The 14930-nt window shown below is 41.8% G+C and overlaps 1 long non-coding RNA gene across 1 annotated transcript; it reads right to left on the reverse strand.

The window, feature by feature from the left end:
* Window positions 1–917: 917 nt before the first annotated feature.
* On the reverse strand, window positions 918–10192 carry LOC134472874 (uncharacterized). Its single transcript, XR_010042856.1, has 3 exons — window positions 8910–10192; window positions 3565–3739; window positions 918–1895 (listed from the first exon to the last, which is right to left on the reverse strand). It is a non-coding gene; the product is annotated as an uncharacterized LOC134472874 (long non-coding RNA).
* Between the last annotated feature and the right edge of the window lie 4738 nt (window positions 10193–14930).

Here is a 14930-nt window from a genome sequence, read left to right on the forward strand (position 1 = left end):
ATAAACCTTTCCTTTCCTAACTTTGGGCATCAGGTATTTTGTCTCAGCGATGAGTAAAAAGTAACTAAGACATTTGCGTAATAGAATCAGTGAATACTGATCTAGGGACAAAAAGGCATTTGACATCATTGTAAGTAAAAATTTTAAGTTAAAAAGCTCAAAATTTAGGGCAATTTATGGCAGCAATTCTGAATAATTTCATAGCAAATACAACAAAAGAAAAAGTCACTTCTAATTTCAATATACAGAGGAAATGATCAAAATTTTGATGTAAGTGCTTTATGCTTTTTATGAGACAAATTATAGTACACAAACTGTGTGGTTTTAAAAACTAGAACATTATTTTAATTAGTATTAGCATCATTTAGCATTTCACTAGAAGTATGTAACTATAGCATGATTGATAATGCAATGATAATTGTTCTGTAATGATTATTTATTATATTCAGTCTTTTGCCCATAATGTCCATAGTTCATACCAGCTGCTTTCCTTTTTTGCTTATTTCTACTAAACTAGAACTTCCTCACTTACAAGTGTAAGTTATTGAGAATGACACTGTTTGGTGACTTTGTCAGATAATTTCAGATATTTAGATAGATCATGTAATTTGACACTGTGGTTCCAAGAGGGCCAGATGACATCAACCATCGAAGTGACAGAGACTGAGCTTGTATGACGGGAAGGTACTGGGACAGGAGAGCAATGATCCCCAGGACACACAGTGGGAGATGTCATTAGACAGCAGAGCTCCTGGTCACAATAAGATTGAGAACATCCTAAAACAATATAGTCACTGCTCCTTTAATAATGGAGTGTCTTCCTTGCAGCTAGGTCACTAAATGAATTTGTTGCTAAGTGAGGAACTGTATATAGTTTTACATCATAATTTCAGAACAAAGAAATAGTCAAAGGAAACTCCAACTTGATGACTTTGCTTTTATTTGCATAACTTTCAGAGGCAGTGCTGTAACATATACCAGAATATAAATCTACCCTACTGTAGGGTACAGCACAATCAGCAAGAAATGTAGCAACGTACAGTGGAAGCCACCGTCAGGGCTCGCTGCCACTCATGTCCCTGCGTGGTAAGTTCCAATGTGAGTTGTAAGTCTGAGTGGGAGGTAGCAAACTTGCACAAGTGCACCTCAGTGATCAGTAAGCACATCTTAAATGAATGAATATCTGTGTGAGTCCAGCAGAGACTCTTAACTATAAGAAACAAGTAGATCAAAGGCAGGAATGAAGGTTAGAGGGGCTGTGGAGATGGTTCATAGAACCCGGCATCCCTCACAGCAAGAAGCACAGGCAGACGAAAGGGGATAGCAATCTATATACTAAAGAGAAGTGAAGGATAGCAAAGGGATGGTAGCTCCAAAGGCAACTATCCATTAAAAAGGCAGGAGCTGAACTTGATTTTGGACTGCAGATCATTAGCTATAAGAGAAGCCATATCTTCAAAAGGCCCCTGAAACATCATGACAAATGTATAAAGCAAAAATTCCCCCAATCTTTCCCAAATAAGGCCATTTGCTCATGTAAATATATCCCAGGCATAGAGGAATATTCAGATGTTTTGAAGCTCAAGCAGATGTCAAGACCAAGAGATTTAAAGCATCACTGTGCTTCCAAGCAGTTGAGGGTTCTTTTAATCCACTCAGATAGAAATCAGGAGATCTGCAAAGTACAGTTGTGCTACTAGCTGTGATGCCAAGAGAAGCTGCCAGAGAACTGGATGCTGGGAGTCAGCCACCACCATTCTTGTTTGTCTTCTGCTGGATGCTGTCTCTCACCCCTGCTGGTTGCTGCTGTCTCTCTCGCTGATCTTTGCTGGCTGGTAGTCTCTGGATCTCTTCAGAGTTAACAGCCTCTGATGCATCATCTTTCTTTTAAAGATCTGTCCAAACCAATCAGAATAAGAATCTGAGAATTCTAGAGTACCTTCTGAGCTCGCATTACCCAAGAAATAAATCATAAGCACATTAACAAGACCACCACAGCACCTCTTCATCTCAGCAGGACCTGTGCAGCCGCACACAAGGATCAGTACCCTGGAGGGAGCGCTGCTAAGTGGAGAAGTGTGAAGAGCAGGCTGTTTAGAAAGCCACTGAAGGCACGTGATCGGTCCAGGTGCAGACCTGCGATTAGCTCAAGTGCACTCAGGGTTCCAGGAGAGACACAGGTGTCACAGCAGGGGTTTAGTGAAGGGGTGGGGCATGGTGAGCTCTCTGACACCTGTTGAGTCTCTGGGGGAAAAATGGCAAGGCTGACACCATGAGATCTTTGGGAGGACCAGCTGTGTCTGACACAGCTATTCAGGGTATGGGAAGGCAAGGTGAGTGAGTAATGTGCCCAGATCCTTTCTGCCTTATTCTTAGCCATGTCAGGGTGGTTCCTTGTCACCCTTCATCCAAAGGCCCATTTTGCATTCGCATTGAGCAGCCTGGAGGACAGCAGTGGACTTTATGTCCAGTATACTAAAGTAATCAGATAGCTTATAACTGAATCAGTGTGTAATTTATGTACTGATTACCAGCCCAAGAAGTTCAGTAAGTATTTTGCATAGCTTGTGAACTTCGCACATTTGTAGGTATTTCACTTTAAGATTCATATTTCTGGCCATTCTTAAACACTGAAAACTGAGACCTTATGTCCATTTTTTCTTCATTTTTCTTCTTATTTTTTTAAAATACAGATTCTTCCTGTGTAATTCAGGCTGCTCTTGAGCTCACTATGTAGCCCAGATTGGCCTCAAATTCACAACAATCTTCCTGCCTCAACCTCCCAAATGCTAGGACTACAAGTGTACTACCGCATCTAGCATATATTTCTATTTAATGTTAATATGCTGGAATTGATGAACAGCCATTAGAAAGTCACATGCAATAAAATGAGGAAATGAGGATCCTGACTACACTGTCAGGAACCTCATAATTATGTGCTCTCTCTCTACCCAAGAAGGGGAGAATGTGATGGTCTCCCCCATACCAATAGATGTATGTCCAAAGCAAAGACAAAATGCAGAAATAGCACATTTTTAAAAGTTGTCTTTAATGCATCTGAGTAATATATAACAATGATTTGGTATCTTGGCATATGCATACCCTATACACTATTCAACACTGTAAACGTAGTTTTCTGCACATTAAAGAAAGTCTCAAGAATGAGGACTCAGCATGCATGCAGAAACTTGATGGAGAAAGAGCCTATAAAAATGCCCAACTCTTTTGTTTTGATGATGCCAGAGGATGGTGTTTCTTGGTGACAGTCCATTTATGGTGCAAGTATCAGATCTTATTGTGCTAGATGTGAGTTTTGCAGTCTGGCCCTGCAGGTGTTTGGAGCTGGGTTATTCTTGGCTTCCCTGAGCATTGCACGTGCTCAGCAGCATTCCTGGCCTCTACCCTCGGTTCCAGCAGCTCCTCTCTGCCTCATCTCCCAGCGTGGCCCCCAAACTGTCTCCTGGCATCACAAGATATCCCCGCAGCGACAGGATTGACACCAGCTAGGAACCACTGGCTTAACCACAAATCAAAATAGCAAAAAGTATGACAGTTTCAACTGACCTTTTCCTGTGGCTCTACGGCAGCCTTCATTTCATGTTTAAACAGCTCGAACATGACAGCCGAGTTTGGAAAGCAGCTTCTGTTAGCATCGATAGTCTCTTCCCTTACTTCAGATTAAATTGTGCCGCTTCAGATGTTTCCAGTCATAGCTGATGATCACACTTGACATCAAGGCCTAGTTTGTTAGATTAAGTAAAATACAGCTTAAATATGGTTCAGCGGTGACAAAAAAGAAAGCGTTTATTATTGGGGTATGTAAATTACGGAGGATCTGCAGGTAGAAGGCAGGCAGCCGCTGCTGTTTTGGAGTGAAGTTTGACTGCATAGTAATCTGGCTTTGTTCAGCATTAATGCCTCAAGTGCAAAATGTGTCTAATCCTGTTCAAGTCAGTATTCATCACCGATGAGATTAAAGATTAACTAAAGAAAGAAGGTGAAAAGAATGTTCTATCCAATCTTTCTGCCTTTGAATTTAAACAAATTGGTTTGGTTGTCAGTGTGCTAAGCAAGACTCTGTGGAAACCTCAGGTTTCTCCTTAAAGGGATTGGTGGCGGTGGGTTGGGAAGGGAGCAAGGACATTATTCCTTCCTTTACAACTCTTCTGAAGGGATTCAGGAGAAAGGATTGTCACCTAATGCTCAGCAGGATTCCACGTGGCGTTATGCCCCTGGGTCCAGGCTGACTGTGGTGTCTGCCCTGCCCACCTCATAAGAAAAGCTGTGTTTTCTTCCTCCTGAAACCTCCCTGGTAACCATACCTGATTGGACGAGTAGTAGAAATGTGACCCAAGAACATCCAATTCCTGGCAACGATAGGACTTTTTGTGCTAATGAAAGATGACCTAGGATAAAAGTATTTACTCTTGGGAATTTATCCTCAGGAATATGTAATAGAAATTATAGTGAATAAATTACATAAAGAGTTACATAAACAAGTGAGCCATGAGGTAGCCAATGTCAAAGGTACACTCAGATGGATGACATTATATGGAGCTGAAGTGCCAATAAGAAAACTAAAAATTAGAAAAAACATTTTCAGGGTAGAAGAAAATAGTAAGTCTCATTTTGACTAGCTGTTTGAGATAAAGAAAAACTAGTCTTAAGTTTCTGCCTTTCTCTTTTCATTAGAATTATTGTAAGAAGTGCGGTAAAAGATACCATTGACAGATAAGTTTGTCAACTAAGGAATCAGGCAGTTCAAGTTTGACCAAAGTTTGTCCACCAAATAGCCAAAGGTTCGTAGATAAACCACTTGCAAAACTCTTGGTGGTTTCTCTCTCCTCAGAATCTGGAGAGCATAAAGTCTTCCCCATTGGGCAAATCTTTAAGAATGCTCACTGTACTAATCAGCCTTCCCACTGGTGGACACAGTAGCCAATGCCCATAACTCAAAGGAAGAGAGGTTTAATTTGGCTCTTGGCTTAAGAGCTTTGTTCTATGATCAGCTGGGTCCTGTGCAGAAGTGTCCTGGCAGAAGGGTGTGATGTTTGTAAAGGTCAGGAAGCAGAGTGGAGGAGCAGTGCCAGAGAGGAAAGAGTGAGGGACCAGTCATAGTCCTCAACTACCTGTTAGTGGCCCACCCAGAGGATCCCTGGACCCTGCTCCATCAGTCCCTGGACCAATCAGCCTGACACTCCACACTCTCCTTTCATTTCCAAGTCCCTTACAGTTTTCTAGGTCCTTCCATGTCCTAGCTGCCTTTCTAGTTCTGAGTATGTTTAGAAAATCCTTAACCTTCAGTAAATCACTGTCTGACAATTTAACCCCTACTACAAGGTTTTGAGGAAAATTTTACTTTTTAGGACACCAATTTTTCAAAACTTCTCAGACCTCACACAACACGTCTTCATCTCTTCCAGCCTTGGCCATTCATTTTATTCCTAGATAATTGCTCAGGTCCTGACAGAATTATAGATTTCAAATATGTCTTTAAGACACAGATTTGCTATTTCCTCTTATTTTATATTCTTACTTGGAATTCAGTCTATGTTCTTTCTCTGAAGGCTCTCTACATACATGGTCTTCCATAAACTATTCCCTGAATGTGTTGCCCCATGTCTGTATTTTGTTTTGATCTCCCAGCATAGACCACTCAATTCTGATTTGGTAAAAAATCTGTGGTGTAATTTCTGTGCCTTGGAGTCAGTACCAAGTTTCTCCATGCTGCCTAGCACTGGACCTCAAACATTTTGCTCAATGAATAGCAGATGATTCTTCTGGAGGAGACCATAACTGTCAGTTTATAAGTCTCATTTGCAACATGGCTCAGCATTCCTAAGTCCTGATGGGTAAGTCCTCAGTCCTGAAAGAAGACCTGGGAGGCACAGGGCGGCATCCAAACCAGACTTCTGCAAAGATTTAAGAGCTTCAGTTTGGGAACATGCAGCTTGGGCCACATCACACAAGGTCCCTACCTGTGTCAACAACCTGTTTTTGATGCTTCAATGTGGATCTCTTTGCCCATGTGGTAAAGTACAAGAGCTAAGTTCCCCCAAACACCAGAATTATATCTCTAGGGCTCATTCTTTGGCAATCCAAGCCCTGTCCACCCTGGGGCTAACTTGTTTCTTACATCTCCTCCATCACTACCCCTCCCCTCCGATGTACTACCTTCTGTTGACGCCACACACACAGTTCCCTGCAGCTGTGTAAATGTGCCATGCAGCCCTGTATTGGAGAAATGCCTACAGCCTGCTCTGAAGACCATCTCTGTAGCACCCACAGAAAGGCTAGTGTGATGCAGTCAACAAAAGATATTTACTGCTCAACCTTGACCACCTCAGGTCAGCTTTGTACCAGGAAAGAATCTCTGTGTCTTAAGAGAGTTCGAGAACAGCCCTCACTGGATCCTCCTTTCACGTGGAGATTCCTGTCCTGCGAGAACTCATAAAACACAGCTGAGGGCAAAAGGAAAATAGGAGAAAGCAAAGGAGGAGGTGCTGCTGATGTTTGCCTCCCTCATGGCACACAGCAGGACAGGAAATAGAGACTTCCTGCCCGTGCAAGTGGCATGGTGCTTTCTTGTGGAAGTTTATCCACAGGCTTTATGAAGGACACACATACTCACATATAGTGAGCTCATCATATGTTGAATGAATTGGTTAAAACTGAGTTCTAGTAAATCAGAAAATTTTTGAAGAGTCAACAGAATTTTAAAATTCACCGTCATTTCCCAAAAGTACTGTCAGGTAGAATTGGCTTATCACCTCCCTTTTAATGTGCATATGTGGTTTCCTGCTTACAGAATTTCCCCAAGGGATGAGAAAACACTACAACTAGGGAAATTTTACAAGCAGGATTATCTGTAGTTCCTGGATAAGAAGCCTGCTCCCTCTGCAAGCACACCTGCAACTCCTAATAACCGATTTATGCAATTTTCCTCTCGACTTGAATCAAAATTGGCAATAAATGTTGCATGTGGCTCAAAAAGTGTATTTAAAAAAACATAATGTCTTGTGTTTGCAACTGATGCATGCCACTGGTTCCCTGCAGTTTACCAGCACAGAGGGGTGGGTTTGCAGGGAGCAATTAGGGAAAAGATAGCCAGAGAAACACAGTCTGCTGGAAAAAGAAATCTGAGTGTCTGGCTCTCTCGATGAATTATGACTATTCAAAGGAGAGAAAAATCTGAACTTTTGCCAAGAAGGCGAGTGTGTGAAGGGACAGCTGGGGTTTTGTCAGGGGTTACAATACCGTGCTTGTTCCATGAAGAAAGGACAGAATCACTTAACTTAGCGGCTCACACATCGCCAGAGATACTAGCCTGTCACTGCCTTGTGAAGCACTTTCTTCAAAGGCAAAGAGCTGGGCATATCAGGAAGGTTAGTGACAAGGCTCTGGGCACAGGCCTGCTGACCCTCCCGGTGGAGGATTTGGGGCTGGGTGGAGTGTGGACCCAGACTCTAACAGCATTTTCATGGCACCACAGCTTCCCTACAGGGTACATCGTTTCGACTGCCAACCGTCATCCATGTTCCCTGGGGGAGGCAGGACATTTAACTAAATAAAAGAAAACCCCACTTTATTTCTCTTTGGTTGCGATGTACATAACATCTTTTAACAAGAATGTGAGCAAGCACATAAGTGTTGTGCAAAGCTGGAACTCTAAAATCTGAACGCTTCAAGTATCAAAGTATAGAAGAATGGGGATGGAGCCATAAACACACTGAAAACTTTATGCAGGGACCAGGGCTCTTTCCGCACCATGGTGTGTCCTGAATCTGTGTTCTCAGAAGATCTGTTTACTCACCAGCCCTGTAAACACCATCAACCAGTGCCAGAGCCTTTGTACCTGGATCCCATGCCAACTCCCAGAGACAGCTGCATCTCCTAACTCAAAACTCTAGCTTTTGCAAGACCGACTGGGCAAATCAGTTTCAGTGATCTGTGGTCTGCTCACCATGTGCAATTGGAGTTTGTTTTACAGACGTCTCAATTCAGTGGAAGTATTGGGCTCTGTCTTGGTGGTTGAGCATCTCAGAGCATTTTTATTTATACATTGATTTTATATTTGATTTGTCCTAGAAAGACACATATTCAAATCGATATGCATGATGGTCACAGATGTGACACTGCTTATCTAGTCTGGGACTTGGTGCATACAAGGAAGAAGGGAAAAGCAAAAGGGAACATGTTTCAGGTCACAGTGAGAGCCTTCCAGAGGAGAGTAGGCTTGGTGTCCTTAACGGGCCGGGAGGGGAACTCAATGCCAATGCTGGGGTCCTCCCAGACACAGCCAGCTCTGAAGCTCTGGAGCTGTCCAAAATAAGAGTGATCCCAAACTTTAGAGGCTTCGAGCAGGTTCCTTACTGGCCATTAAACAACTCTCGACTGTTTTTTAGATGTTTAACATTTATGTTCAGACTGAACTACGAGGATATAACTATATGACCTAAAAAGTATTTTCCAAACAGAAAGGTCCCAGGTAGCAGAAGAATTTACTGTATTTAAAATGTCTGATGCCAGGTGTGCTGACTAAAAGGAATTTGATTTTGCCAGGGTTTAATGAAATGATTGGATGTTCACACTAGCAATAAAAGACCTGAAAGGAAATGAGAAGAGCTCACGTTGTGTTTACTACTCCATATGCTTGGATCACATATTCATGTCCCAGAAAAGAGCCCGTTACCATTTCTACTGAACAGGTCACCTTCTGCTTCACTCTTCAGGGTATCATCCTTTACCACCCTGCTAACTGCAAGCATCTGTTGAGTATTTTTGTCATTGAGCTTTGACTTTTGTTCATGTTCTACCCTATCACGTCTTATGCAAAAGTGCGTGTTTCCTAGAATGGATTTCTATGATCTTTAAATCATATCGCAGAGTAACAAAAAGGAAGTACTTACCAGTTGATCTAAAAACTATGCAGTTCACAACTGCAGTTGTTGCTATCCTTGTTTCAGTTTTTAGAGTGCAAAATGCACACCAATACAGCTTACCCCCTGCACCTTTTTCCTTTACAATTTGGCAGTGTGATGTGTGCACTCACAGTGTTTTGCAACCAGTCTTGAATGCTTTTCTTCTTAAAAGGCCTGAAGCTCTCAGGCCATCACATGGCTTCCCGGAGCTCTCCTGCCTGCCTTCATTCTACCTCTATTTCCATGAATCTGTTTATCGGAGATGCCCCCTTCCGTGCCCCCAGAAGTGGAATCATATGGTGTTTGGCTTTTTGAAGTGGTCTTGGCACAGTGTCTGAAGGGTCATCTATACTGTAGCATCTGTCAGAACTTCTTTCCTTTTTAAGACCAAATAAATATCCCATGGCGTGTGGATGCCACGGTGTGTCTTTCCGTCATTCACTGATGAACACTTAGATTGCCTGCACCTTTTGGTTATTGTGAATAATGCTGATGTGAATGTAAATATTCGAATATTTTTCCAAGACATTGTTTTTTATTTTCTTGGATGGCCCTAAATGTGGAATTGCTGAATCGTGTAGTAATTCTGTTTCTTGGTTTTGAGGCACCACCATCCTGTCTTCCACAGCAGCTATGCTTTTATTTTCCCATCAATGATCCACAAGGGGTCCAGTCCCTCCATATGCTCACCAAGGTGTGTTATTTTCTGGTTTTTTTTTTTTTGAGAGTGACAATTATAATGAGCATGAAGTGGTATTTCACAATGATTTTGATTTGCACCCCTATGATAAGTGATGTTGATCATCTTTTCATCTATGAACCATTTGTATGTCTTTTTTGGTGAAACATTTACGCAGATCATTTGCTCACATTACAATCCAGTTAGTTAGTGGTTCTGGTGCTGTTGAGTTATCTGAGTTCCTTGTATATTCCAGAAAGTAATCTCTCATCTGATTTGTGATTTACGTGCATTTTCTCCCGTTCTCCAGGTTGCCTTTCGCTGTGTGGTTTCTGTTCCGGATTCACAGGTTCACATTTGCTGTCCACAGCCTCATTTCTGCAGGTGAGACATGCACATTGTACGCAGATCAACAAGAGTGTGACTTGCAGAGCTGATGTTGGTGCCACTTGGCTTTGAGAGCAGTTTCTGCTACAGTTTCATCTGTCCAGGCTTCACACAGTGATGCCTTTTTCCTTTCAGAGGGTTCAGTGGCTGAAATTACAATTATGTGTATGCAGAGAGCAGTAACTTTTGTGCAATCAAATTTATGCTGCTCATTTCTTTCTGTAAAAGACAAAAGCAGTTTTTATTACCACATCGTTACTCTCTTCTGAACGTAATAATAAAAGAGAGAAAATTATGCTCTTAAGATAATTATAAATCTATACATTCAAAACTAACAGAGAAAAGCAATGGATACCATTCCTCTCGGGAAGGACAATGCGCAAAATCTGCCATTCTGTGAGATGGCAGCAAAATCTGCCAATCTTTGATCTCTGCTGAGACTAAACAGGAGTTTCTTTGTGCTCCCCTAGAAGCCCTGCATGCTGAGAAGCTGGAGAAAGGATTGAGGAAGCTTGTGTGTTTGTGCTGTGTGGAACTCAGCCACCCTCAGCACCACTGCAGATCTCTGGTGCAAAGCATGGTGGACGAGAACCACAAAGTGCAACCAGAAAATGCAAACATCTGTCATTCTCTTCAAATCACTTTCACTGGAACTTGCTTTTGCTCTTTTCCTCTACTCTGTTGTGACATGTGTTGAAGTAGTAAATCTCTAACATGGAGCATATTATTGTTCTTGGTTCAAAGTTAGACTGTGAAGAAGTCTTTTCTTCCATTCCCCCAAGGAAATCCAACAGCGACTAACGGGTAAAGTTTAAGGGCCATAAACACCTGCCCTGCTCTCGGCCTTTCTTAGAAGATATGTTGTGCTCTCTGGATCTGAACTCGGCCCCATAGAGCGTTCAAGTCCTCGAGCTTCCCTCAGACTTTGCTGACCTCTGTCACTTCTCATTCCCAGCTCTCTGGAAGCAAGTGCGCTCCTGTCCGTGACTGTGGACATGTTCCCGCTCCCGTGTAGTTATTACAGGAGGCCTTCACGGGTCTTCCTACCAATATTTGACTATTGACAGAAAGTAAAAGTGGGTGTATTAAATTCATATTTTCTTTTTTATTTCTCTTTTGTTCTTTCTTTTTGGTTACTTTGATACTTACATTGCTTTATTTTATGTGAGAATAAACTTTACATTAAATTTAAAGGAAAGAGAAATATAAAAGAGGATGATCCAAAGAAGATAACTAATGGTAGGTAAGGAAAGGAAAAAGTACAAGCAATGTTAATAATATTATTGTAATTTTGAAACCCACATTTTTAAACGGGTCCTCAACTACCTCCCTGCTGCCCTGTGAGTTACACTGTACAAGTCCTATAGTGTGCACATAATATATGTGCGTTATTTAGTCAGCATGTGACTTCAGAAACATGGACTAACTGGCATCCAAACTGAAGGAGTCATTGAGGAAACCTCATCTCACCAACTCCAGTGCTTTCAAGCAAAGAAACCCCACTTGGAAATGGTTTGCCCGAGTTTTCCTTGACTATTATCAGAAATGAAATGAGAACCCAGTCTGTGTTGAGACTTCGCACACAGAGGTAAACAAAATGCTGACACCGAAGCAACTCAAAGCTAACTGAGACCACGCCCGCACATGACACGCCACAATGTGGAGAGTGCCCTTGCCCTTGTGCGACACAATCCAACAGTCTCAGGGGCCCTGGGAAAGGAACCAGGAAGAAAAGGTTTAGCCTCTGCTACCCTAGGCAAATCTCTTTACATTTCTGGTCTTTAGTTTCCTCTTCCATAACTTTAAGCATTGGACAGAGGACATCTAAAGTCCTTCTAGATCTCAACATAGTTCTCTAAGGTTATCCTTAGATGCGCCCTGGAGCACTGTTCCCAGAGCAAGGCCGGCCTGGAAGCCCTCAGTGGCATAGAGCTTGCTGCCTCAGCACGCAGTCGGCTTGGGTGACCAGCAGAGGTTTGGAAAGGATTTTGTTTATTCACATTGCATCACGCAGATCTCCATTCCTTTTCTGTGTTTCTAATACTCATGTGTTTGATCCTCATACCCCAAGAGTTGCTAAATGTCTCAAAAAGGGAGAGTTTTTTTTTTCTTTTTGTGTCTTCTCTTTTGATTTTGAACAGAGATAAAAGCAACTTCCTAAGTTAGTAGAGTGGCTGTACCTCAGAACTGCACTGAGCTTTGTAGTCAGTCTGGTCTCTCTTCTCCGGCTCTGATGGTCTCAAAAGCAAGCCTTAAATGTGTCCAGCATGCAGCCCACTCCACAACTCTGTGGAAGGAATACCAAAAATAAGCTTGATTTATTAAAGAACAGAAGAAGAAAAACAGATGTAAGGCTCTTGTAAACAGTGGAAAATGATCTGCAGATGGATAGATAGAAGGACGGATCGATGGCTATGTGAACTGACTTACTTTTAACTAAGGAAGGCAAGAATGTATCCTGTTTTGCCTAAGATAGTCTGTTACCACAAAGTAATTATTATTGGCGACTTAGTTCATTCAGATGCCCTTGGTGGGGCATGAAATAACATAGCCATCCCGGAAAATAAGTCACACAACAGAGAGAAAGTTGTCCTTGTACCAGAAGCATGGGGGACAGCTCTTTTCAGTGTTCCCTTTCAAGGTCTTCACCTTGATTTCAAAATTCAAGAGCACTGTCCCCCTGCACGCCCCCTGTGACCATCTTTAATGTCCCACCTCAGTGACTTTTGGGCCACCAGGAGACAGCTGTTGGATCCTACAGTCACCTGATGGCATCTCGTCTGTGCCCATATGAGAGGCAGTGGCATGGGGAGGAGAAAGGTTGCTAACACATGTTTACTCTCCATAGCTTAAGAACGGGCTGGCTCTTAACCTTGCCTGTATGGACAGAAATCTAGGCTCTGTGTAAAAAGAGATGGGAAGGGTGTGGCACATGATCACTGAACATGCATCACACACCAACACTAACTGGAAGAGACAGTTCTATTCCCATAGACAAGACATTAAAAGGCTTGTCTGTAGGCAAAAGAGCAGACTGCCAACCCGCTCTATGTTTTCATGAACACGAGCCACAGGAAATTTTCACGTATTTCTCAAATCTCCCAGGTGGGCTGGGGAAGGTCAGGTTGACACAGAGACACATAAGAGCTGTCTGCTGTCCGATCCCAGGTGCATCCAGGGGCACGGATGGGAGGGGATGGCCAGCCATGGGAGGCAGCCCCTTTTCTTTAACCTAATGGTTAGGTCGAGTTTTGATCTTTCAGAAGGAAACCAGGCAGATTTATTTTTGCTCTATAACAAATGGAATTGCTGGAAGTAGGCAGACACCCCTGCCTTAGACAAAATCATGAGCATTGCATTTACAGGCAGAGCAGCAGGGAGGACGTGGTCCTGGCTGTGTGCATGGGAGTAACTGTGTGGGTTCTGTTCCTTTTTGTCTGCAGAAAGTTCTAAGTGCAAATTCATAGCAACCCTCTCACCTGCTAGAAAAGCTTTTGAGATTTGAAACTTTGCTGAAGTGTCTTAAAACCTCCCAAAGCAGCATCACCAGAGTTAAATAAGTAATTCAGCTGTTCCTAAGACAAGAAATATTCGCACTGTAATCAGTGGTATTAATACTTAAGTAAATTAAAACGGAGCCATTTGTTATGAAAATATCTCAGAATTGGTGTATTGAAGAACAAAAGACCTGGCTTTCTGGAAACACTAATACTCTTATACCTGGCATGTTTATATCTATATTTTTTGATGGAGATTTGTCACCAATGAAAATCCCTAAAGCCGTATCTCTCTCCAGTGTTCCTTTGATGGTTTTTGGGTAAAGTTGCCTTCCCGTGCCCAACTGCCATGTCAGCCAACCTAGTCACATCCTTACAGGTCATAGGGGAGCAAGCCTGAGCTAAACCATATCCCTAAACCACTCATGATTATTTATTTTCCCAATGAGCTCAAGGAAAATTTTACTAATTCATCTAATGCGATTAAGTGAATCAACTAGGAAGCCACAGTGATTGGTGCATATACCACTGATGTTGTAGTGGCAATTAAATTTCATGGAGTGCAAAGATTGCTTTTTGCCTAAAAATATTTGTTTTCTTACGTCTTTTTTTCTATTTTAAAGAGAATAAAACAAAAGAGAACAGAGCAAAGTAAATCAGAACAGAACAATGCAAGCAACACAGCACTTCACAACAAGACAACTGGATATCAACAGTAGCTACCATAGTGTCTCTTTTCTGTGAAACAGTTGAGTTACCTTCACACGCAATAATGTCAAATATAACAAAATAGTGTAAAACCATTCAAGAGAATGAAAGCATTACAGGACTTCAAAACCAAATAGCAGGAAATGAACAATGGCTACATAATGTCTCATTTTCCTTGAGAAACAGTTTGTCCAAGTTTTCCTTGACTGTTGTCAGAAATGAAATGAGAACTCGTGACCTAGTCCATGTTGAGACTTGGCACACAGAGGTAACCAAAATGATGACACTGAATGAATTCAAAGTGTAACACAGACCTGGCTTGAAAAATTTGTTTATACTATTACACATATTAAAATCTAATAAGACACAACAGGGTAGAACCAATGGAAATAGAAGAACAAAAGCATGGTAGGACTGCAGAGCAAGATGATAGAAAATCAGCAATCGCTGCCATAGTGTCTTGTTTTCTTAAAGTAGCTGTTCATACCATCACACATAATAAAATCAAGTAAAACAGAATAAAATCATTCCATCCAATGAATGAAACATTATAAGGCTTCAAAGAAATGTAATGGGAAACCAGGATTACCATAAAATATTATGTGCTCTTACCATTTCTTACACTAGGGAGACTATAAGGTATTTACCCATCTGAGTTTGATTTATTTCACTTATGAGTATGTTCTCAAATTACATCCATTTATTTATAAATATCTCAATGTGATCATTCTTTATAGC

Source organism: Cavia porcellus, unplaced genomic scaffold (assembly GCF_034190915.1).
Source record: "Cavia porcellus strain 051 isolate PalLab524CR breed Dunkin Hartley unplaced genomic scaffold, mCavPor4.1 scaffold_2, whole genome shotgun sequence".
In the NCBI taxonomy this organism is placed as follows: Eukaryota; Metazoa; Chordata; class Mammalia; order Rodentia; family Caviidae; genus Cavia; species Cavia porcellus.